Raw genomic sequence first — 24,030 nt, forward strand, 5'->3', positions numbered from 1 at the left:
AGGTAGGAATGCTGGAACACAGACAGGTATAAATTGGCATAAGAAAGAGTGGAGCTTAATGAAGCACAGCAGGTGTGCAAAAGATGAGCAGGTGAGTGACAAAGGGTGGCGGACTCTGAGGGCATCTGGTGGACAGGTGTGGTATGACACGCTCTACATGTTTCTAAGAAAATGCAGCAGCCAGAGGAAGAGAAGAAAGGGAAACAGGCTGCTGATCCCGGGGTATGTCAATATTAACGTCAAACCTTTACTTTGCTATTGCTCGTGTAAACATGTTTTTCAAAATAATATGTTTTAATTAACTGGAAAAAACCATACTTCACAAATCAGGTCAGTGTTTGTTCAGCCCTAGGGACTAGAGATCGATGATGTCTCTTAGCCCTAAAAGATATTTGACTAAATACACGGTCGCCCATAGAGTCAGAATAAAATATTTTTTACCTCTTTCCATGAAATGATTGTGACAATGTGATTCATTCTTGACAGATAAAGTGTAGATCTTCTCAAACCTTTATTAATCAATCACTTCCAACATGTCACAATGAAAATGAAACCACACTAAACAGAGGATTGTGTCTGAAAATGTTTTAATTATTTTAACTTCATAGGCGACCGTGTATATAAATAACGTAAAAAGGACACAATAATGAATCAAATAAGGAAATATCTGATCGAAAACATGACGTATTCAGTGCCAACTTTAAGTACTTGACATGATACTATTTCTTTCAATGTTAAAGAAGAAGTTGAGTACACATAGTTACTATAAATAAACCAAATCAAATGCAAAAACCCCAGTTCTGATACAGAATTCTTACATGGCCTTAATGGTGGTAAATGAAGGTAGTAAATAACTTCCTCTTGTTGCCTCATAAGGTATTGTGGAGCAGAACTGATTTTATGATATAGACATAAAAAGAGAATATAATGTTCAATAAATGCAGTGGTAATAACATAAGAAGAGGTGAATATGATTCTTCCATTGGAAATATAGAAAAAAATATAGAAATGCTTCTCTGAGTGATGTTTTTTTACGTACACTGCAAAAAGAGATGTGTTAAAAATGACACATGTTGTGCAGAATTTTAACACATGTAGTGAGTGTGCTTAGGGACTACACATGTTGTGTCAAATTTAACCCAATACATGTGTGAGCCATTTTAACACACAAATTGTGTCATTTTAACTCATTATATGGTGATGATGTGTAACTGAAAATTACAAAAACTACTACTTAATGTGTTAACCACGTCCACGTCCGAATCCATTGGATGACAAAAAATGGCCGTTAAACTTTTAAACTTGATATATTCACAGGCCTATATATTCATTTAATATATAAATATTCTTTCTTATTCTTTTTAAGGCTATTTCATGTACTATCATATACATTTTTGTCAAGTTATTAAACACAAACTATTCTCGCCCAATTAGATGACACATGTATTGTTTCAATCTATCCAGAGGCATGGGGAAAAAAGAAAAGAAAAATAACACATTGTGTGCTAAAATCTACACAACATGTGTCAAAATGATATCAACACAACCATGTGTGTTGTTTTTTGACACATCTCTTTTTTCTGTGTAATGTGTACAATATCTGTTTTGTGGTTCCAGGAGTGAGTGCTAAACAAAACTGATTTACCATTTGCCATCATATCTGGGAACAATGAGCTGTTTTCTCCTCCAGTGATGTAAAAGTGTTGAATACATTGTATGGTTCAGTGTGTGCTAACATCCTGTACTGTATGTGGTTGCCCACTCACCCTGCTGCTGCCTCCCACTCACTGTAATTCCACATTAGGGAGGCTGACAGGTGAAAGCAGACAGTCTCTCCATGACCAACCAACCAGCACAGTGGATTATTCCTTCCTCTTCCCCAAACACTTACTGTACTGTGTGCACCCACACATTTAGAGAGAAAGATGCAAGTAATACAGAAGAAAGAATGCACACTAACAGGGTGTATAAAAAGAGCTCATCAATATCAGGCTCCAGTGAAAAGAGCATTGATCACTGATTATTTACAATATAAAAATACAGGGAAAATGGGAAAAGATTGCAAATATGCTCTGAAGTTTATTATTCAATTTTTTCTATTGGCTTTTTATGCTGAAAACACAGTCAACAAGACAGCAAACAGCAGTCACAAAATGTATGGAAAATAAAGCCACAACAATAACATAAACATATACGTATAAAACAGAAAATGTATGTAATAATGATAATAACAATAATAAAAACAACAATAACAAAAAATTAAAAATTAAAATATAGAGTACAAATTCTAACCCATTACAGAGATTGTGAGTCCAAAAATGGCTGCCAAACATTGTAAAACCTCTGGGTTGATCCCCTGATTGAGTGTTTCAACTTCTCAAATTTCAAATGCGCCATTACATCCTCAACCCAGCGCCTGTGCGTGGGAGGCCTAACCGATTTCCAATTATACAAAATAAGGCGCCTGGCTAGTAGATGAAAAGGCGATGGCATCCGACTGTGCCCCAGATGTCACCACCTCAGCAGGGACCACACCAAACAATGCGATTTCAGGAGCAGGGCCTATCTCCTTGATGCAGACATAAGAGAATGTGTCAAAAATTGAGGACCAAAATTGTATCAACTTTGGGCATGCCCAAAATGAACCTGGTCTCACAGGAATCCGTGAAATAGCACGGATTCGCTTAACTCCAAATCTGTGGAATAGCCACAGAATCACTCAAATTTCCGTGAAACTGACACGGATTTCGCTACAATGCAAGTTAATGACAGTCATATCCTGTGCATGGCATGGATATTTTTTCCTATTGGTTTGTCCCAAGTCACGTGACTTTCAAGGTTCCAGCGGTCAGAACAAAAAACATGGCGGACAGTTCTCTCATTTTTAGTGAAAAAAAGTTTAGTTTCTGCATAAAAATGGATTTTGATCACATTTCTAGCGAGAAATATATGTTTTATTTTCTAAATATTCACTCAGTGAATGTACATCATTACTTTGTATGTTGGAATAGCCACGGGATATGACTTTCATTAACTTGCATTGTAGCAAAATCCGTGTCAGTTTCACGGAAATTTGAGTGATGTCATGGCTATTCCACGGATTTTGAGTTAAGCAAATCCATGGCTATTTCACGGATTCCTGTGAGACCATGTTGCCCAAAACATATGGTAGAGGGAGGCCGGAGCCTGGCAGCATCGGAAGCAGGTCGGATCAACATCTGGATATATCCTGGCAAGTCTACGTTTAGACAAATGAAGCCTGTGGAGCACTTTAAACTGGAGCAAACCATGTCTGATACAGATCGAACTTGAGTGTACTCTTTTAATTACACTATGCTAGTAGTCATTTGAAACTTCAAATCCCAGTTCCTCCTCCCATGCTGCCCTAATATTATCAAGTGATGGAGAGGCAATCATTTGAATACTCTCATACAATCTGCTCACTCCCCCTCTTTGGTCTGGGTCTCCACCCAACCACTCATCTATCCAGTCATTTGGCGGGAGTGACTGAAAAGAAGGAAAGTGCTTCCGAACAAAGGCGCGCACCTGCCAATATCTTAATGAATGTGAGCTGGGAATATTGTACTCACTTACAAGCTGCTCAAAAGACATGAACACACCGTCCTTAAAAAGATCCTTCACCCGTTTCAGACCATTCCTAAACCATAACTTAAACACTGTGTCCATGAGTGAGGGCGGGAAGAGTGCATTAGCCGAGATTGGGAGAGAGGGCATAGCCTGTCTATGTTTGAAGTGGGTCCTAAATTGAGACCATATTCGTAATGAGCCACTTACAATGGGATTGTTTGTGAGGCGCCGTTTACTGAGTGGAAGTGGCGCACATACTAACGAAGGTAGGGTCACAGGATGGGTGGAGTGTTCAACCCATACAGGTCCATCCACCTCATAAAATGCAGAGACCCAGTATGAAAGTTTATAAATATTAGCTGCCCAATAATATTGTAGAAAATTTGGTAGTGCTAAACCTCCAGCCTCTTTCTGTTTCTCAAGATGCGCCCTCCTTATCCGTGGGATGGTCTTATTCTATATAAATGCGGATATGGATTTATCCAACTCTTTAAAAAAGGACTTTGGCAAGTGATACAGGCAGTGCTGACCAACGGACAAGGTCCTGCTTGGCCCTCTCTAGGGCTGGTTTAAAATGTTGTTCGAATAAATCACTGTATTTATGGGTTACTGATATGCCAAGATATGTAAAAGTATCACAAGTTTCTATTAGTGGATATCTGTCAAAAGACATCTGTCGAGCCTGGTCACTAATAGGGAAGAGCAGACTCTTAGTAAGGTTGATTCTGTAGCCTGAAATCTTCCCAAAGCTAGAGACGATTTCTAATGTCTTAGGAATAGAGATAGAAGGGTTGGATAGATTGAGTATCAGGTCGTCCGCATATAGAGACAGTTTGTGAGTTTGCCCCCCCTATCAATACCCCTGAGCTCCCCAGCACTCTTTAGTGCAACTGCTAGCGGTTCAATGGCCAGATCGAATGAGAGCGGGCTCAGGGGACAGCTTGGTCTGGTCCCCCTACATATAGGAAAATAATTGGAGATTGTTTAATTAGTACGGACCGAGGCCAGCGGTGTAGCATACAGGACCCTTATCCAGGAACAAATGGTTGGTCCAAAACGAACCTCTTCAGAGTTGCAAATAGATATTCATACTCAATCCGATCGAATGCTTTGTGTGCATCGAGGGAGAGCAAAACTTCTGCTGATTGTGACTTTTGCGGAGAATAGAGAACATTAAAAAGCCTACGTACATTGCTAAAAAGCTGTCGCCCTGTAATAAAACCAGTTTGATCTGGGTGTATCACTGTATGCATGACAGACTCCAATCTACTAGCCAAAACTTTAGTCAAAATCTTGTAGTCACAACAAAGTAGGCTTACAGGACGATATGATTCACACTTCAGGTGGTCCTTTCCCTTCTTAAGAAGAACTCAAATGGTGGCCTGGGTCATTGTAGGGGGGAGTGTGTCACGCTCAAGTGCTTCGGCATAAACGTTTTTTAGAAGAGGGATTAGTTTGCCTGAAATTTTTTTTTTAAATTCAATCGGGAAGCCGTCAGGCCCTGGAGCTTTACAGCTCTTCATCCGTTTAATTGCCCGATCAATTTCAGCCGCTGAGATGTTGCTATCAAGATCTGTCCTATTCTGTTGGTCTACTGTTGGTATTTCAAAACTATTGAAAAACTGAGCTAGCTTTGTGCTGTCGCAATTTTCAGTGGCATAAAGGTCCTCATAAAATTTTTTGAATTGCTCATTTATGCCTTTTTGATCTGTGGTTATCCCATCTGGAGTGTTAATCTCTGCAATAAACCCAGCCTCTGCAGACTGTCTTAGATGCTCTGAAGTTTAACCCTTTAAAATCCTCATTATATTGAGGACTCTGATGCAAAATCTCTAGACTTGATGGGCTTTGATGCACCTGATTTTTGCTATCAATAATGTGATTTCACTTAGTACAAAATCTGCCTTTTCTTTTCTTTTTCGCACAACCCCAAAGTCCACAGTCTGATACCCCTGAGTATAACAAAACAAACAACTGTTGTGTGAATAGACCCTTTCTTTATAATCAATTGTATTTGTATTTGCATTCCAAATGTGAGACTTTTTAAACAGTTTAACAGTGAAATGAAAATGTGCTTATGCCTTTTGGTCTTTCCATTTCTGTTTATGGATTATAAATACGACCGACTAGTTTGTTCGACACATGAGCACTGATGCATGTCTGCAACCAGCTCGCCATTAGCTGTAACGTGTCGTGGTGCATTCAGGTGCAACTTGACGTTGACAGAAACACTTACATGAGGCAATATCTGTCGGTCATGGACTGCTTCTATTGGGTTAAGCTGTGATCTCAGTGTTTCTTTTCTGTGTCATGTCTTTAATTGCAGCTTGTGTTTCATTACACGTTTTCCAGTTTTGATTTCGTCAATAATAATCCAGAGACTGTATTATGGGGCCAATATAGGGCGGGGCGATAATTCAATATCATAATTTATCTTCTTCATATACCGAGATCTTGTGATACATAATCACCTTGTATAAAATTGATAATAACAATCACATACAAACTCAAATTCCTTAGAAATATCATGTATGTATGCATTTGTTTTCTTTAGGATTTCATTTGAGATTGTTATGTCCATTTTGCACTTAAATTCTTAATTCAGTGGGAAAATACTCTTGCTTTTAATTAGTCAAGTATTTAAATAACACTGGAGGATACAAAAATAGGTTTAACCATTACTACATATCTTTTCAATAACAGGAAAACAGATGATATTTGGTGATATTCCGTTGTTATCAAGATCTGAAATAATCTGTAATGGGATATAAGATTTTAACAGAATTGCCCTGAGAATTTGCCCTGAAACATTTTACAGTCAAGAAAAAAAACTAAACTAAATTGAAATAAATAAATTGCCTTACTGAAATATGTTATGAGTTCTAGTACATGACTTTATTCTTTTCTTCCTTATTCTGACTTCCTAAATATGTGCATGCTGTATATATTTGCAAGTATACTATGTTCAGTGCATATTGCTGGCAGCAGTCAAAAAAATAACTTTTTGGCATGTGGGGACACAAATCCCTGTAAACCCACTTTATAAAAACCAAAAACACTGATGAGCGTCATGTAAAGAAGCATGTAAGGAAGCACAAACATTAGCAATGGTTACTCTGTCACAGCCAGCTGACCAAGCTGCGGCACATTACAGGCTGACAAGAGCCTCTTCTCGCTCTCGGCCCTGGTGCTCACAGATTATCCCTCCATTCTGACAAAGGCTGCATCAATAATTAAATCTCCGGCCAAATTGCGGCACAGAAATTAATGAAGGGTGTGAATGAAATCAGCCGTGAGTCATCAAACTCGGTGCAGGAGAGTGGGGCTTGATACTGTGGGTATGAATATCTGAGAGGGTCAGCTTAATGTCCGTCCTGTAGCCTTTCATTCATTTAGATCCTCCGCGTTTCTCCATGACTCCACTCTGCCCTTCAACAGCCTGAGGACTGTATGTGCCATGCATAAAGCAGATGAAAAATCATAGTGTCCTTCACTACTACTGTCTACATGAGAAAAGGTCACATGCACAATTCCTTTTCTCTCCCAAAGGAATTGTGCATATCCAAGAAAAACACCTACAATAACAGAAGCATTTATTTTCCTTCTGGTCTACTGGGACGCTCCCACCAGTCTCTGTTGGTGAGGGAGTTTGCATGAGGCATTTCCTGTTTAAAGGAGCAAACAGTGATTCTTGACCTGGGCCCTGCTCTCCTGACCTTCATCCTCTGCAGGGACACGATGCACACTGGGACCGAACAACAGCAAACAGCAAAACCAGCTGTTCCACCCGGAAGCCACTATCTCTCTGACGGACCTGTTGGTTCTTTACTTCAGACGGAAATACTTCATGTCACTGTGAGTGCCAAGTGTGATTTCAGCAGACAGTCTCATTTGGTTTCAGTTAATAAATTCAATTAAATGTAGCTAATTTACTGATAATTTGAGTCAGATAACAAGGTTAAAGATTTGTTCAATTCAATTTTAGTCACTAAATTAATGGTATCATTAACATGTAGAGCACTGGCTCAATCTCTGTAAGAATAAAAAAAATTGACCAATAAAAGGCAATCATTTTAAAATGAATATCACAATTGTAATAAAAATGTTCTTTATGATATTGATTTTTATCAAGACGCTTATAATTAGCAAATTAATGCAATGAAATGAATTCCACTGTTATCTTTTACATCACACAAAACTCCTTACATGTGCAAAAACCACATTCAACTCATTTAATTACTTTTTAAATATTTGCTTCTGTTTAAGGCTTAAGATCATTTTCATTATCAGTTATTCTAGAGATGATTTTATTTAAATGAATCCATCAACTAATAATAAAAGCCCATTAAAATGTCAGAAAAATAAGAAAAATTCTCAAGCTCAAGGTGACGTCTTTAAAAAGCACATTTTGTCCGATCAAAGCCAAAAATCCAAACATAATTCAGTTAATTATAATGTAAGGATAAAAAAAGGCAGAGGCAGTGCTAATGAAGTACATACATTAGCCAAGAATATAATAAATGACTGATAATATAAATATATAAAAGGTATAGCTGAAGAGAGAAGACTCAGTAAGAGCAAGAAAAGAAAGTATATCTCATTACTTTCACCTCTGCTGTTCTGAAGGTTAAAAACACAGATTACAGTGGGACACCACAGTGCAGCTTTGCTTGAGTACCACTGTCAGCCCGTATCACAGCCTTGCATCTGGTAAAGAGGTCTTTAGTTCTGAAGAGACAGACCATCATGTCGCACAGCAGGACAGCCACCTGGGGGCTGCTCATCATCAGCTGGCTGTGGGAGCCAGAGACCACAGCTCAACTCAAACAACCCCAACACAAACACCACGTCAAGGACAAATCCCAGGCCCCCAACACACCGGGGACCCACTCCCTGTCTCAGAACTTCTGATCTGTTCTCAGCGACGGAACAACAAACAAAAAGAAAAAAGTCTCCCACTTGGAAAATAATGACACAATAAACTAGAGGTGACTACAAGAGCAAGTCAGTCTTGCAATTGGAATAAAATTGTAAGACCCCACTTTAGGGTCCCTTCAAATCAGGGATAATGGCTGCTGGAATGGTTCGCTGGGAAGGACGGCAGACCAAGGAGGGCGCAATGAGGCAGATGCTTCTTCTGCAAAGAAGATCTTGTAGTAAATGGATGCCACATTTTACACTTATTTGGCATGTCACCATAGTCACCAGTGGTGTTAATGATCATGCCAGTGCAACCATGTTGGGATGTCACAATGCTGGCGGCAAGAAAGAGACAGGGGATTATATAATACCAACAGAGGATTATATAATACCTATTTTTTGGTGAGAGCAACTCATACATGTTGCCAACACTCACAGAGAATGTGACACAAAACTTTCATTAAAAATTAATTTACAGTCTTGGTTTAAGACAATCAAGTGTGCGATCACACTCTGTATTAACCTGTGTGCTTTGTTTTATGTTTTACATAATGTTGTTCTTGTTTTAAAGTATTTCCTTGCATTCATTACACAAAATAAATCAATATCATAAAGCACATTTTGTTAAGATTGTGATAAAAAATTAAACATGTTGCATATTGCGCAACACAGATTCTACTTCTTTAAAAAAAATTGCCATTTAAAAAAAAATTATTAACTGAAACCAAGTGTAGTGGTTAGTCATTCCGCCTCAAAGCATGAGGGTCACAGGTTCGATCCCGGCATGCAGCTCTTCTGTTATGAGTTTGCATGTTCTCCCTGTGTCAGCTCGGGTTCTCTCTGGTTCCTCCGGCTTCCTCCCACAGTCCAAAAACGTGCAGCTTAGGTTTAATTGGTTTAAATTGCCCGTAGGAGTGAATGGTCTGTCTCTGTGTGTCAGCCCTGTGATAGTCTGGCCACCTGTCCAGGGTGTACCCCGTCTCTCACCTCACCTTGTCTTTGGATAAGTGGTTAAGGATAATGAATAAATAAATGGATGAATGAAATTAAATTAAATGTTAAAGAGCAGGGACAGCCCGCTGAAATTCAATTTTGCTATGTACAGTATTGTAGTCCCTGTTTTAATGTCTTTTGTAGCTGACATTACACCTACTCAACGACTGGCAATTAGCCTAGATGGCTAAACTGTCCGTGTAACTTTAAAAACTGCACAAACAAGAGATTTGCCAAGATTTTTGCAGTGAGTGTAATCAGCAAAAAAAGGAAAGAAAGAAAAGTCTCCTTTGCCACAACCAGATGCATTTAAAAGCAGATCAAACCAATCAGAGGGGAGCGCTTGACTGTGCTCTGCCCAATGGAACGCTGCAAATCAACAGCAGCACACCTGCCGGATCAGAGAAAGGCTGCGTGTGTTTTGGCACCTTAAAGAGACAAAAATCAAGTCAAGCTGAACTTTTTTCTTCATAGACTGGTCTGGATGAATGAGCAGCATTGCCACAATATGACGTCAATTATCGTCAGTAGTACTGAAGAAAGTGCATACAATGGTGTTTTGAGTAAAGGTCTGCATATTGATGCACAGCCAGATTGTTCCATATACAATGGAAAACTAGCGAAGCGTCATAATGGACACAAAGAAAGAGACTCGACGGAGGAATGAAACTGATAGAAACGCACCAGCAGTTCCACATCAGGAGCAGATATAATGTTCTCCTGGAGAGAAATGTCACACACAGAGGCCTTGTGATATTTTCAGTAGATGAGATTTAGAGTATGAAGCATGCGCAGTGGCAGGCAAAGTGATAGAGCAAATAAGTATAGTGGAGCGGTGGGTTAAGGCAGGTGGATGGATGGAGACAGATATGTGAGGATCCAGACAGTAATATGGTGTTTACATTCCACCTCCATGTTGCTGCCGTCTTATCTATGCAGGGATTATCTGATGGACTGACAAACCCCTGTCTCCTCCCCCTCCCACCTCCTCCCTCACCTATCTGCACATATATTCACAAGGGAGGAACAAACAACTTGTGTTTACTCCCTACTCCCTTGTCGTCATATTTGGTGCAAGTTTACCTTTAACTAGCTACTGAATTCGACTTCTCACACTTTTCCTAATGAGAGGTCAGTTTCTAGCAGGACCTTTATTACCTGTTTGTTTATTTGTCAGCAAGATCACTGAAAAAGTACTCAGGCTCACCTGATCTGTTTCTTTTGCTATTTATTGTCATATAACTACTGGAAACAGCTATCAATGTGTTTATTTCACATTTTTTCATGCTGTATTATTTATTTTGTGCTGTGTTAATGTCATTTCGTTCAGTTTTATCTTCTGACCATTAAAGGCAAGATGATAAGTTATTCAGGAGGTTGCATAGATTTAAATCAAATACAAAATTTTGCTCACTCTCTACAGAACATGCACACAAGGTTAAAATCAAGTATACTCACTAGTCATAATTTCCATCTGCATCAGTTTAAGATAAATAACTAATGAATAGAAAGCTATTAGCCGGCTAGCTGCTTTTCCTAAAAAAATGTTTTTAAGCATCAAGCAATGTCTGTCATTTGTAAGTAAAATGAGTCAAGTGCAAGGACAACACACAGGTTACCACACTTGTAAGCTAAATTGACATATTAAGCAGTATTTTGACAAAAATATGGGTGTTTGGAACACACTGAGCACATCAATAAACTGCTGGGAAAAGATTTTTGCTGCAGAAGTGTTTTGAGAAGTTTTATGGGCATTATAATGACCCTTTTCTTTACTCTTTTTTTTTTTGGTGTGAAGTTTTGTCACTGTTGGAGTCCATCCAACAAACTGCTGTGAATCCAGGTGGAGTACAGCTGCTGTCCCCCCTGAGAAAGCTAAACACTGTTCAGAGCCACCTTTCAAGCCTGCAGGGGGTTAGTGTTTGATAGAGAAAAAAGCAATTTGTCCATTTCTTTGTATCTAGTATTCCTTTATATGTATGTTATTATAATCTTTGCACTTCCTATTCTGCTTTCTAATTTACAGAACACGCTGTTCTTTCGGTTACTTGAGCAGTGCAAAATGTATGGATTCTATTTCTACAAAAATGTCAGCAAAGAGCAAGATATTTAAATATACTTTTTTCACTCCAGCATATATCTACCTGCAGTACATTCCTATTCTCTCTTCTCTTTTATTTCCATCCCGTACGTCCTCCATCTCTGTCAAAGATACTACTTAAGCTCTGTATAAGGTAAGGTCAGTACATCCATGACCCTGTACCAGTAAGTGGCTGATACCAGGAGTTACATTCCTCGCCATCTTTTCACATAGGGCTAACACTGGAGCATCGACCTCAGCAGATAACTGCACATCTGTGAGTGCAGGTCGAGAAAGGGAAAGACAGAGAGAGTGAGGGAGAATTTAATTTATTATGTGAATGCATGTGTAAATATGTGAGGAATGTGTATATATGTAAGGGATGGGCTTCAAGCAGCAGCGTGTGAGGACATTTTTTGGCATACCTGGAAAAAAAAACCCTAGACAAACTGACTTCTGTGACTCACAAAAAAACCCCGGAAAGAAAGCAGTCTAGCCAATAATAAAAGCCATAAAGTACAATTTTATAACTCTGCAGTCTTGTACAAATATGTTAGCAGAAGACGAATCAATATTCTATCTCCTGTTAGTACCTCGCGACACGCCATAGCAAGAAAGAGCCATCTAACCAGGGCTCTGCTTGTGTTATTTTGTGTTACTTTGAAACTACAAAAGAAGGCGAGAGAAAAGGAGGAAGGCGAAAGAGAAAGAGACAGACTGGCATTCATTCCAATCTCAGACATGAAAAGTTTGCCCATCAAAAGTTGCTGTTATTTTTTTTTTTTTCTTGGCAGCAGTGGAATTGCTCATAGCACATCTGGCAGATCTGCATCCCAGTACAAAGAAAAATAAACAATCAGAGAAACAGATGACAGAAACAGAGCTCCCCCTCCCCTCTCCTACACATCAAATCCAGGAGCTTTTCCATACCGCCGCTGTTTTAACTACTCTCCCACTCCTGTTTTATCCCCCACCACACACACACACACACACACACACACACACACACACACACACACACACACACACACACATGCATGCACACACACACACACACACACACACCTCCCACCACCTTCCTCTTGCTGTTCTGATTGCGGCGGAGATCAGGCCGACCAGCACAGCAGAAAGAAAGAGAGAGCTCTGTCAGTAGGTGCTGCAATATAGAGCATGTGGGTGGATTGCAGTCAGACCCATCAACAGGGGGTAGAGAGAGAGAGAGAGAGAGAGAGAGAGAGAGAGAGACAGAGACAGAGAGAGAGAGAGAGAGAGAGAGAGAGAGAGATTAAAATGAAAAGAGAAGGAGGGTGAATGATAGAGACACCAAAACTCTAAGAATATGCAGCAGAATGAGTGTCAGCTCTGCCTGAGTGGGATGGCTGAGCGGCCCCAGTGTGAGGTAGCTGGGTGGGTGATGGTGTGTGTGTTTGTGTGTGAAGTACTGTATGTGGATAGATAACTGGGTACATTGTGTTTGAGCTCATATTACAATCTGGATGGGAATGGAAAAAGACGTCATTTATTCACACATCTCCTCTCAAATGCTCAGGGCTTGTAAGGTTTGATTTATTGACTCCAGTTTAAATCCTTATCTATGAGTCATAATAACATAGCAGAGTTAATTGCAACATTGCTAAATATAGTTTGATCGAGCAAAGTGGCCAGACAGACAGGCTAAACAACTTAATTTGTAAGCAAACTCGAGCACACCTGACATGTCAGTTATGATCTCTTTTGGGAAAGCAAAACAGTTTGCACACACCTACAGTAAATAAAGTAGGTGGAAGTTGAACTGGTGGTCCGTCTGTAAACTGTGATGGATGTTCACAACTGACAGTAAAATGGGCAATAAATCCACTGCTGGCTAACCTGTGTGTGTGTTTACAACCTGTCGTCTGATCTTCTGACTGCTCGTGTTTCTTGTCCTGTCAGACATCTTTTTAGTGACAAGTGCCAGTGACAGTGTGTATATAATGCACTACCTGTAGGTGATTTGTCATTTGTAACAGGGAAAATGGATGCAGGTTGTTTCGTGCTCTTACGACGTGAACCAACCCATGAACAATTCTTTTGGCTCTATATAGTTAAGTATATAGTTTTTATATAGTTGAGAAAGTTCTATAGATCTAAGACGAAACTGAGGGGTGGACATGAGAAAAAGTCACAAACACAAATCCGTCTGTTACTTCAGCACCACGGATAGCACCACAGATTTTATCAATAAAAAGCACAGCAAGGCTACTGATATTTCAGAGACATAGTCAGGGCCATAGATTATAAATTGTAGAAACAAGGTAGATTAAGATATTCAACCAAACAATCCCTCTACCACTGGACTCTCTTTGCTACTGGGGGATGAATTGGTGGGATGGCAGGTTAACGAGAGGGATAAAGATGTAAGATATAATATCTTTAAAGCAATTCAATAAATAGGAACAAAACGAAGCAAGTGAATCGTCTTTTTATGCACACTCGACACTCTTTACCAAAATAGCTCCTTATGGCTCTTTCAAGCATTTCTCCCTTTGCACGTGCAAGGGTCAGAACATATAGGATCCTCCAAATGACATAAATATGGTCATAACACAGTTCAGATGCTGTTTTTTCTCAATCGAAATGGAAATGTTCTCTAAGGTAGCTAGAATCATCCACCAAATGAGTACTAATACTAATAAATATGTACCATAGACCTCAAGAGCTTGCAGTCAACACTGCACTTCCTTGTGTACTTAGCAATATACCTGCCACGTGTGAAGTCAACTGGATGAACGGTTGTTGAGAAACTTGAAGGACAGACATACATACAGAGAGAAGTACTCAGATTTTCAAATCTCTGCAATTAACTTGTTGAGTACAATAAGCAGAGACAGTTACATTTGAAGAACAGGCTCATTCTCCATTGACTAACAAATATTTACTATATATTTATGTCAGATCTTATGTAGGTCAACACTACCTAAACCTTAGCACAAGTTATTGACATAACGATATTAACAGAGCAGACTTTCAGAACTGTCCGGTTATGGAGGCCACTGTGTTCTCCTCTATGAATGTGATTGGGAATAAAGAGATCGCTGGTAGCCATGAATGAAGCATTGCTGGTGAAATATAAATTAAGCAACAAATGTCACTTTGGTTCTCCCCCTGAGGCAAAGTTATGCCCCATAACTGACCAAACTATAATGAGCTGGAATTATCCTTCAAGTGTAAAAAAAAAAAACCCAAAACCCCCCATCAGATTAAAAACCTTACTCCAATACAATTTCATAAAAACATGCATATTACTAAAAAAGAGGTAATCTTCTAATGTTTTCAGGCAGCTAAAAGAAATAACTTAGTTTGTGCCTTAAAGTAGTGAATTAGGATAATTTAACTTAAGCTCAATTAATCAAACCGTTAATTCATTACTTCACAATATGTCTTTACTTGCTTCCCTCCTTCCTTCATAGTTTTTTTTATCATCTCTTCTTTGTCATTTGATGATTAAACAAAGATGCTTTTTATCAGGCGTAGGGAAATGTCCCAATTACTTATTCATTGAAAACCTCAAGGTGCTTTGCCAGAGTCTGCTTTCGCTCCAGAAAGGCACAACAACGGGCAGGTAGAGTGTGTCCGCCTGTCTTTAAACGCTTTGACATCGCTCCTCGGACATGTCCTGCACAGGGGGGAATTTTCTATGACTCCACAGGAACATAGAGACCAGAGAGAAAACAGTGAGCTGGAGTCACTTGCCACCTCCCTGACACTCTCCATCATATTTCCTCCTCATTCATCTCAGCTCTGTACGTGTGATTTCCAGTGTTGTTCCCTTGCTCCCCGTTCCTTTTCTTCTTGTTATCTTCTGTCTTTCATCCTGCTGTCTATCTCCTTATCCCCAGCTCTCCTCGTCTGTCTCCTCTCCCTACTTCTCACTCTCCTTCTCCACTGATTGCCTACGCAGGCATTCCTCTACGCTTGCCTGCGCACTAATGGCCGTGGCAGGTGTTCTCCCAGGTGCCTGAGCAGGACGGCATGGTCTAAGCCCTTAAAAGCCCTTGAATCAGCACCTTGGTGGCCCTCCCCCCTATATCGTGGTCCGCCCTCAAAACCCTGCGCCACTACAAGACTGCAAAGCTGGCATGTACACACACACACACAAACACACACACACACACACACACACACACACACACATATATATATATACAGCGAGAAAAACATGTCCAGCCTTTCATCTCCTCGCTGGCACCCAGACAGTGTTTGTTTTGGCTTCAGGTGTGAGACGGATTGGTCTGGGCTGGCTCTCTAATTTAGTGCTGTCATGGATAGCCCATTGGATGACACACAAACAAACCGCACACACCAACACATAGATTCTCTAATAGCTTCACACTGAAGAGGAAAGCGGACACTAAAAGGGGGGACGGATGGCGATGGTGACAGCGGTGTGTGGTTACAGGCCATGATAATGGCCCACTTGGAAAGCCCAGGCCTACCAGCCCAGCAGATGAATAGCAGAGCGCAGAATGCAGCATTGTGATTAGACCCTGAGTGGGCCACCCTCTTTGGTTTGCTTTTCAATCAATCAGCAAGTCATTTCTAAACAGCGTCAGTATGACTTTCACCCGCTCTCAATGGACGACCTGTACTTTAAGGTAAAGCCAGTCATGCTTTGTGTCCCACAGGGATGGGTCCATTTCCACTGGTTGACTCGGTTCCTGAGAGTTGCTGCTGCAGTTAACTTTCAGTTAACTTTCTGCCTTTAAATAAGGTTGAATCTTTGACTTCAGAAGAAAAGGACACAGTATGCTCAGTGTTTAAAAGTGCAGTCAGCAATTTTAGTTGTAGTTAAGTCAAATTCAGCAAATATCTCCTCATGGTCCGCTAGCTGTCTGCTCTGTGAGCACTGAAAGAAAAAATCCAGGTTTTCATACACAGTCCTAGATCTGTAAATGAGGAACAAACAAAGTGGTTTTGCCACACAACACTATTCCCTACATCCTCGTGCACAGGACAAGGGAAAGGCCATCGATGTATGAAGAGACATAATCAAGGTCAAATATTTACAATTGTATTTTCAGACACGTTGAGTCCTGTACATGGTTAAAAAGGCACAATGAGTGGGGTTTTCATAAAAAACAACATATAGATAAATAATCCCTCTCAATCATCACTTAGGACCCATTAGAAATGTGTAGAAGTCTGTATCTGCAGAGATCCTGTCCTCTACATTTATTTTCTTTTTTCCTTTCATCTTGATGTTTTTTTGGATGTTTCTGGGCTTTAGGCCTGGCTTACTTGCCAATGTTTGCATGGTGTAAGGACTGGACATAGCGACCAGGCGCCAGATCAGGCATCCAAGAAGAAGCTACAAAAATGGCACAGTGCCGAAAAACAAAAATACAGTGTTTCTGGCATTGAGGGAGAGGAAGGGCAAACTTTGAATATTGTGTTACCAAACGGCAACAGACAGTTCCTACTCTCTGTGCCTTTAAGTTATCCATCGACTGTTTAAATGTGACTGACAGTATAACTATTGTCACCTTGTCCCTTTTGTCCCCCCAGTCAAACTGTGGCACTGTTTCTGTGTATGAAAACACAGTGAGATTATGTGAGCAGATATGTTCCTGCCTAAAGTTACAGCAGGTGGAAGCTGGAGTGGTGCTAATGTTGATTAAAGCTCAGAGGCAGCACTGATGGTTTTGGAGACACTTGCAGAGTAATGAAGCAGCTGGGCGTTTTTGACAGCTTCAATAGACCGCCAAATTGTGAAGATGCATTGGATAGGTGCTGCAGAGAGGGGGGCATGTTAGCCTGGCTAACGCCAGACTATATCACAAATGAGATATAGTCTGGAGACCACCTATTCATTTTTCCGTAGAGGAGGCGTGGTTAACGATCATCCAGAGCCGTTTATTGGGCGCTACAAATGTTTATCATAAGTGTCTGTACGTTATACCAGATGACGTATGTAGACTGACAGAAATTCGAGAAAGCATCGAGCAAGAAGACGACTGATGTTTACATAGCCAGACTAGCCCATCTCTACTTTGGGACTAAAATGCTCAATTCTTCTTCTGCACCGTTTTTCTGCAGCATGTTCTGGCTCTGGCTGCTCTATAGTTTCAGCTCACAGTCTACCGGGTGTGTTGGTGTGTCAGTGTGTGTGTGAGAGAGTGTTTGAGGGAGGGGGGTTGCTTACTGCTTTGCTTCTCCAGTTCTCGCTTTCTGCAAGATTATTTATTTTTACGCCTTATTCCCCCCTCATGTCATTCAGCCACACACATCCACTGATTATATGGGCAATAGACGAGCTGCTGCGGGTCTCTCGGCGGCTCCGCTGTCCCCCGGCTCGTATGCAAGATCACCTGCGTTACAACAGCGAGCGGTAGCGGGGCTAGTTGGTAGATTAGGCTTTTGCCAAATCAAGTCAGAAGCAAGGCAAAAACATCCTTTTTCGTGGTGACACAGGAGTATAAAGCCAAACGTTGTTCTTCTTTTAAAATAAACTTTTGCTCTAAACTATCTAGAACACTGTCTACAGCTAGATCCAAAGAGAGCTTCACGTCTGCTGCAGCCATGTTGGATCCATAAGCAAACTACAAGCTTCCGTCTGCTGAGTAGTACACGTCATTGTCTTGGCAGTATGGGTATACCCAGGCTAGGGGCATGTCACAACACAGCATGCAACTGTAGCTGACTACCTTAACTACAACCCTAATTTGAAAAAAAAAAAAAACGGGACAGCATGCACAAAATTAGAATTCAGAGTTTAAGAAACAGAGGTTTATCTGTTTTAACATCAAATATATTGTCTTTGTACAGTTTTCAATTGCACATATGTCATAAAGGGTTAGAAAATTATCCCAACACCCTTGTTGTAGCTTCTTGAGAAAATGGGAGATATAAAATGTCACTGACGTACTGTAAGAGATGCTCAGTGTGTTACATAGGTTTTTTTTTTTTTTTTTTTTTTACAGTAGGACAGTTTTGATGCACTGATTTATTCAGCCGAAGCTCTTCTCATGATGAATAAAACCTCCAACATTCAGCTCTATGAAACCTGGTTAAAAGCTTTCTGAAAGACCATAAATATCCACATCTACTGCCATGGTGCAATAAATGAGAGTAATAGATATATGGTTGCTGAGATACAGTATGGACCTTATGGCCGAGGCTTGTATAGTCCTTGTTTTGTACTGAACTAGATGAAACAAACTGAACCAAATGTCCAAAGAATCCAAAGCCAAGGCTATAACATGACTGCTTCATGATGTTATTGACGAGACAGTGCATATGGCCTTACTTGTCTTCTTTGATTTATTTTTCCTTTAAAAAAAGGACAGTATACGACAATATACAGTACTGTGCAAGTTTTAGGCAGGTGTGGAAAAAATGCTGTAAAATAAGAATGCTTTAAAAAAAATGTTAATAATTTATTTTTTTAGCATTTAACAAAATGCAAAGTGAGTGAACAGAAGAATAATCTAAATCAAATCAATCTTTGGTGTGACCACCCTTTGACTTCAAACCAGCTTCATTTTCCTTTTCAACACCTGCCTAAGACTTTTTACACAGTACTGTAGCTGGAATGAAAATAAACCTTTTTTATGTGGCTTGTGCACCGACTTTTCACCACTGTGCAAATGTTCCAAGAGAGTTACTTCAACCAACATAAAACTTTATACAATAATATTTATCATTGTTATACATTGTCAGCCAAGTCTGTAAACGATAACTGAGAAAATAAAATAAATAGAAATAAAATAAATGGCTAAATAAATATCATCACTGTTCAGTTTTAGTCAATTGCTGATAATTAAAAAAATAAAATAAAATACATTTAATAGCCAACATTTTCTGAATTAAATATTATGTAAAAACCATTCATGTTTACATTTTGCACCTTCTTGATGCACAATATAAAGCACACAATAGCTTATTTAGATTAAAATAAAAACATGTCTGTATGATTTTTGGGGGGGTGGACTGTAAATTAATTTTGTTGTTGTTAACCTAGTTGCAGTGAAATTTTGATACTAGTGCTATTTTATTTCACAATGTTTCACTTATATTTGGAAACTATAAATGTTCATTAACATAAAAATAGCATAGACAGAAAATATGTTACAATTAAACTGGCAGGTGATTTATAGTTTCTATATCTTTCATAAAAGAGGTTGTCTTTTCTTTACTTCTTTGTGGCCTGTACTGGTTCAGTTTGAGTGTCCTTACACAGTACACTTGTACATTAAAATGGGTGCTGACATCATTTCCTGGCAATGTTTGTGAAGAGCAACACTTTAATGAGGAAAACCAAGGGTAATGAGGGACTGAACTCAAGTTTGAACTCAAACAAACAAACAAACCCAGTGAAAACAGCCTCTGCCTCTGACAGGTGGTTTGGATATTCAAGCAACATATCGCTGCTTAAGGAATCCAAACCGAATGCCTCGGAGAAATGAGCCTTTGATGTTGAAGCAGAGGCTCGGACTGGCAAGTGGGAGATTTGGGTTTGTTTTCCATTCGGTTATACAACAAAAGAAAGGGAGTATTTTAAGATGCCGCCCTCCTCCGTCTCTTTGGACAGCTTTCGTTTACTGGCAAATGAGCATGGGGGTACAGACCCTCCTCTCTGCTTCACTGGGCAGTTTGTATAATGTTCTCATTGATTTCAGCCTTGGCATCACAGATGACACCTCCACACTGGCCAGAGTGAAAAAGGAACTACCTCATTTATCCCTATAGCTCACAATAAGCTGAGGATGTGTGTGTGTAGGCGTGTGTGTGTGGGGGGGGGGGGGAGAAAAAGACACATTTAGAGGTAGCACGTTTGAGTGCATGTGTGTGGGTATGTCTGCATGTCAGAATGGTGTTAAAGATTGCAGATGCCTTTTTCAGGACAAAGAGAAGAGCTTCACAGAGCTGCAGAGAACAACACGACAAGGGCGAAAACAAATAAAAACCCACATAAGTCAACTTCTCTCCTCCGAAACTAGACAACTAGGACACGTAGACAAAGGGCGCATTGATATCGGCAGTGACACACGGGTGGCAGCTGTACACATCATGTCATTCAGTTGTGGCTGATGTGAAAGGGGACTTTGTCAGAGAGGGTCCAGTCTGGTGATGTGCTTCCATGCTGTGGGGATATCTAGTGTAAAAATAATGCAGGTCTTTGTCCTTGAAATAATGTTACAGATGCTGCAAATTTAATACTTTAAGCTACTTTTGAGATTAAGAAAGTTAATACAAGTCTTTGAACAAAAAAACAGTTATGGACCTCAACAGGACAGAACAACTAATCATATTTTTCCCATTAAATAAAGCAGAACATGGGTGAACACTTAAATGACTGTGCTGGTTGAACATGCTGCAAACTATTAACTGCAAATCAAGGATACTTTAGGTGTCAGCCAGCAGTTCTTGAAAGAACACCGTATATTTTTGGATTACTAACTTGTTATCACATGATGATACATTATTATACATACTGAACTTTAACTTTCCTTGAAGTGGATTTCAATTGCACAGAATGTTTCCATTTTCTTATTAGACTGTTTTGGTATTACTATACTAAAATTACTTGTATCTGTTCATTTTTATGTCGGTTTTTAATTTGTCTTTGTAAATAACTTTGTAACATGTGTTTTGAAAAGTGCTCTATAAATAAATATTATTATTATTATACAGACACAGTTAAGAGGGTTTTTAGTTAAGAAACTATAACTTAACTATATTCAACATATCCGTGCTGTTTGTCTTCTGCTTTTTACTATCAAGCTGCAGATTGCAGATTTTACAGCAGCTATTTCTCAAATGTCCAAGCTTCCTTGAAATTAATACTTCATCTTCACAATGATCATTTGTATATAAATTACTCTACCTATTACCCTGTGTTATCTTGAATTTGTGGAAGGAAACTTTGTTTTTCTCAGTGAACGAAAAATACTTTGAATTGAATTGAAGTAAATGATGGTCGCATATAACAACAGCAAAACTACATCAACACATACATTTTTAAACTTAAAAATGTATGCAACTCCTGCAATATAATCCAAGTCTCATTCATCCAGTTATATGCTCACTACTTCCCAGATACATGCATTTTGGCTGAAACTTTATTATGTAAAACACCCCCACATAAACACATTGTGCTACCTGTGCAAGTAATTGTCTGTTTAAAATAACAGGTTTTAGAGAAAATATCTGGGTTTGGGAAGAAGTGACCATTTGACTGAATAAATGAGACTTTAATTATACTACACGAGTCGGATTCTCTGTTGATGCATGCATAGTAAGCAAAGTTTTCATCAAAATATCTTCAAAGCTTTTTAGAAAACATAAAGCACACTAATGTTCACAGTTTCCTATCGTGCTGATTTTCATATTACACTGGCATCAACTGAAACCACGGTTTGCAAGGAAGGTGTAAAAATCAGTGTCCTCGTTCAGGGTATGCTTTGGAAAAATTTACACATTTACAAAAGTACACAAGATTTGTAGTTAATTGGCTAAACCATGCAAAAACCAGCACTATCGACCTTTCAACTCCAACAGAAACAGTGGATTTGTTCAGTGAACACTGAAGTGTTTGAGTGCTTGTTCCTGCAGTGATACTGCATTTATTCACAACAGCTAGACTGGTATTTTCCTTAAAATGTTACCATGTCTTGAGGTGGGAAATTGGCTGAACAGATTTTCACTCCATGCTCCCATTCATGACCCCTTGCAGGAAAAGGCTTGTGAACATGACAGGGATAGACTATGAAGAAGGCTTTACATACTTTACAGAGTTAAAAGAAATGACATTAACCTTAATAACCTTAACAGAATATGTAATTAAATCTTCCTCACAGCAGTGGAAAACCCTGGCAAACTGAAGAGGAGATATCCTACAGTCATTTGAAGCACAGTGCACTGTATTCTGGGTTATATAAAGACTGCTCCTCTGTACTCTGTGACAGTGATATACCGGTGTAGATTACACAGTCCCACAGAGAGTTGGTGGATTGTCATTTGTGATGCCTGATGCAACCACATGGCAACTCTGTGCCCCAGAGCGAACACTCCTGGCTACACCACAGCTGCTTTACAGCAAAACACCCACATCACCACAAAACACACACATTACACCCACAGACAGAGGACACACTAATGCAAGTGTATACATGCACCCTTCAATATAATTACATCCTCTGCAACACAGAGGATAATAAAAATATATGCATTTATGTTGATTCTTACATCAGAACATGCACTCTTTCTCCAGAAGGCAATTCAAACTTCAATGTGAATAAATATCCCTATCATTAACTTTTATAACTCTGCAGTGGTTTGGCCATGTATCAATAAGGGGTTGTTTTTTACATTTTTATTTCTAGTTAACAGCAATTTGGAACAAACAGAAGAGGAAGCCTGTTGTTAGATGGCTTACCAGACATAAAGCATCACCTACAGAGACTTCACTAACAGGAATTCAATGGAGAGGGATCTGACATTACTGCCAGCAAGGTTTTATTGACAAGGGAAGCACTCACTGCAAAAAAAAGTCGATAAAATCTGTCAACGAGGTATTTAAAACTTTACATTTTTAACTGGAGCAACTACCAAGTACAGTACGTGCATGTGTGCATGAGGCATCTGTCACTCCACGGCTAATCTTTCATTCTGCAGGATCAATCAGCCTAACACTTTTTGTGCACACTAACGTCTGTGTGCCCAAGGACCTCTCGTGGTTGCTGTGATTCACAATTTTTGAAAATCTTGTTTTATCAACTGTTTTATACAATCACTGATTGCAGATTGCTTATTCCTCTTAACTGGCTGGTAGGGAAGTTTTGCACAAAATCACGTAGCAAGGCATGCTCAGCAATCAGCGAGGCAAAAAAACTCTAAGTAGACTGTAATGGCTCAAAAACTGACATCCATGGAAAAGTTTGGTCTCATTTTGAACCACAACATCTGCAAATTAATTCTATATCTGGTATGTTATGACCCAGTACATCTTGAGGAGCTGATCCTGCAGGACAACAAAGATTTTGCAGGAGCAGGTGGTTTTAACTTTACTGTGCATGGTGGGAGATGGTGGTTACAGCTAATTAATAACCTAGAGTGGGTAAAAAGGTCCCAGGATTTAGTTAGCACCAACCAGAAAATTGGAGCCAATGAATGAAGTTCAAAAGAAGATCCAAGCAGGTTATGAACCCCTCACAAGCTGCTGCACAGTCTTGTCCTGAGTTGTTGTCTGTCCCAGCAGAACTCCATTCAAAAAACAAGGAATAATAATAAAGCTGCTTTAATTATTAATCAAACGGCCAATGAAATTAGACTACCCTCTTTCCTGTATTTGTCCAAGCATCTCAGCAAACACATGATCCACCACAGAGCAAATGTGTTAAAGTATTACTTTAACTCTATCCAAGTAGTCACGTCTCTTCTGTGAACTTTTCTTGTTTCTAGGGTCCAAC

General features: G+C 39.5%; 1 protein-coding gene across 1 annotated transcript in view; it reads right to left on the reverse strand.

Moving 5' to 3' along the window:
* sema5ba (sema domain, seven thrombospondin repeats (type 1 and type 1-like), transmembrane domain (TM) and short cytoplasmic domain, (semaphorin) 5Ba) overlaps nucleotides 1–24,030 on the reverse strand; it is a 198,262-nt gene that overhangs the window by 78,819 nt on the left and 95,413 nt on the right. The gene's annotated exons all lie outside the window — the stretch shown is intronic.

This window comes from Centropristis striata, chromosome 10 (assembly GCF_030273125.1).
Source record: "Centropristis striata isolate RG_2023a ecotype Rhode Island chromosome 10, C.striata_1.0, whole genome shotgun sequence".
NCBI lineage: Eukaryota > Metazoa > Chordata > Actinopteri > Perciformes > Serranidae > Centropristis > Centropristis striata.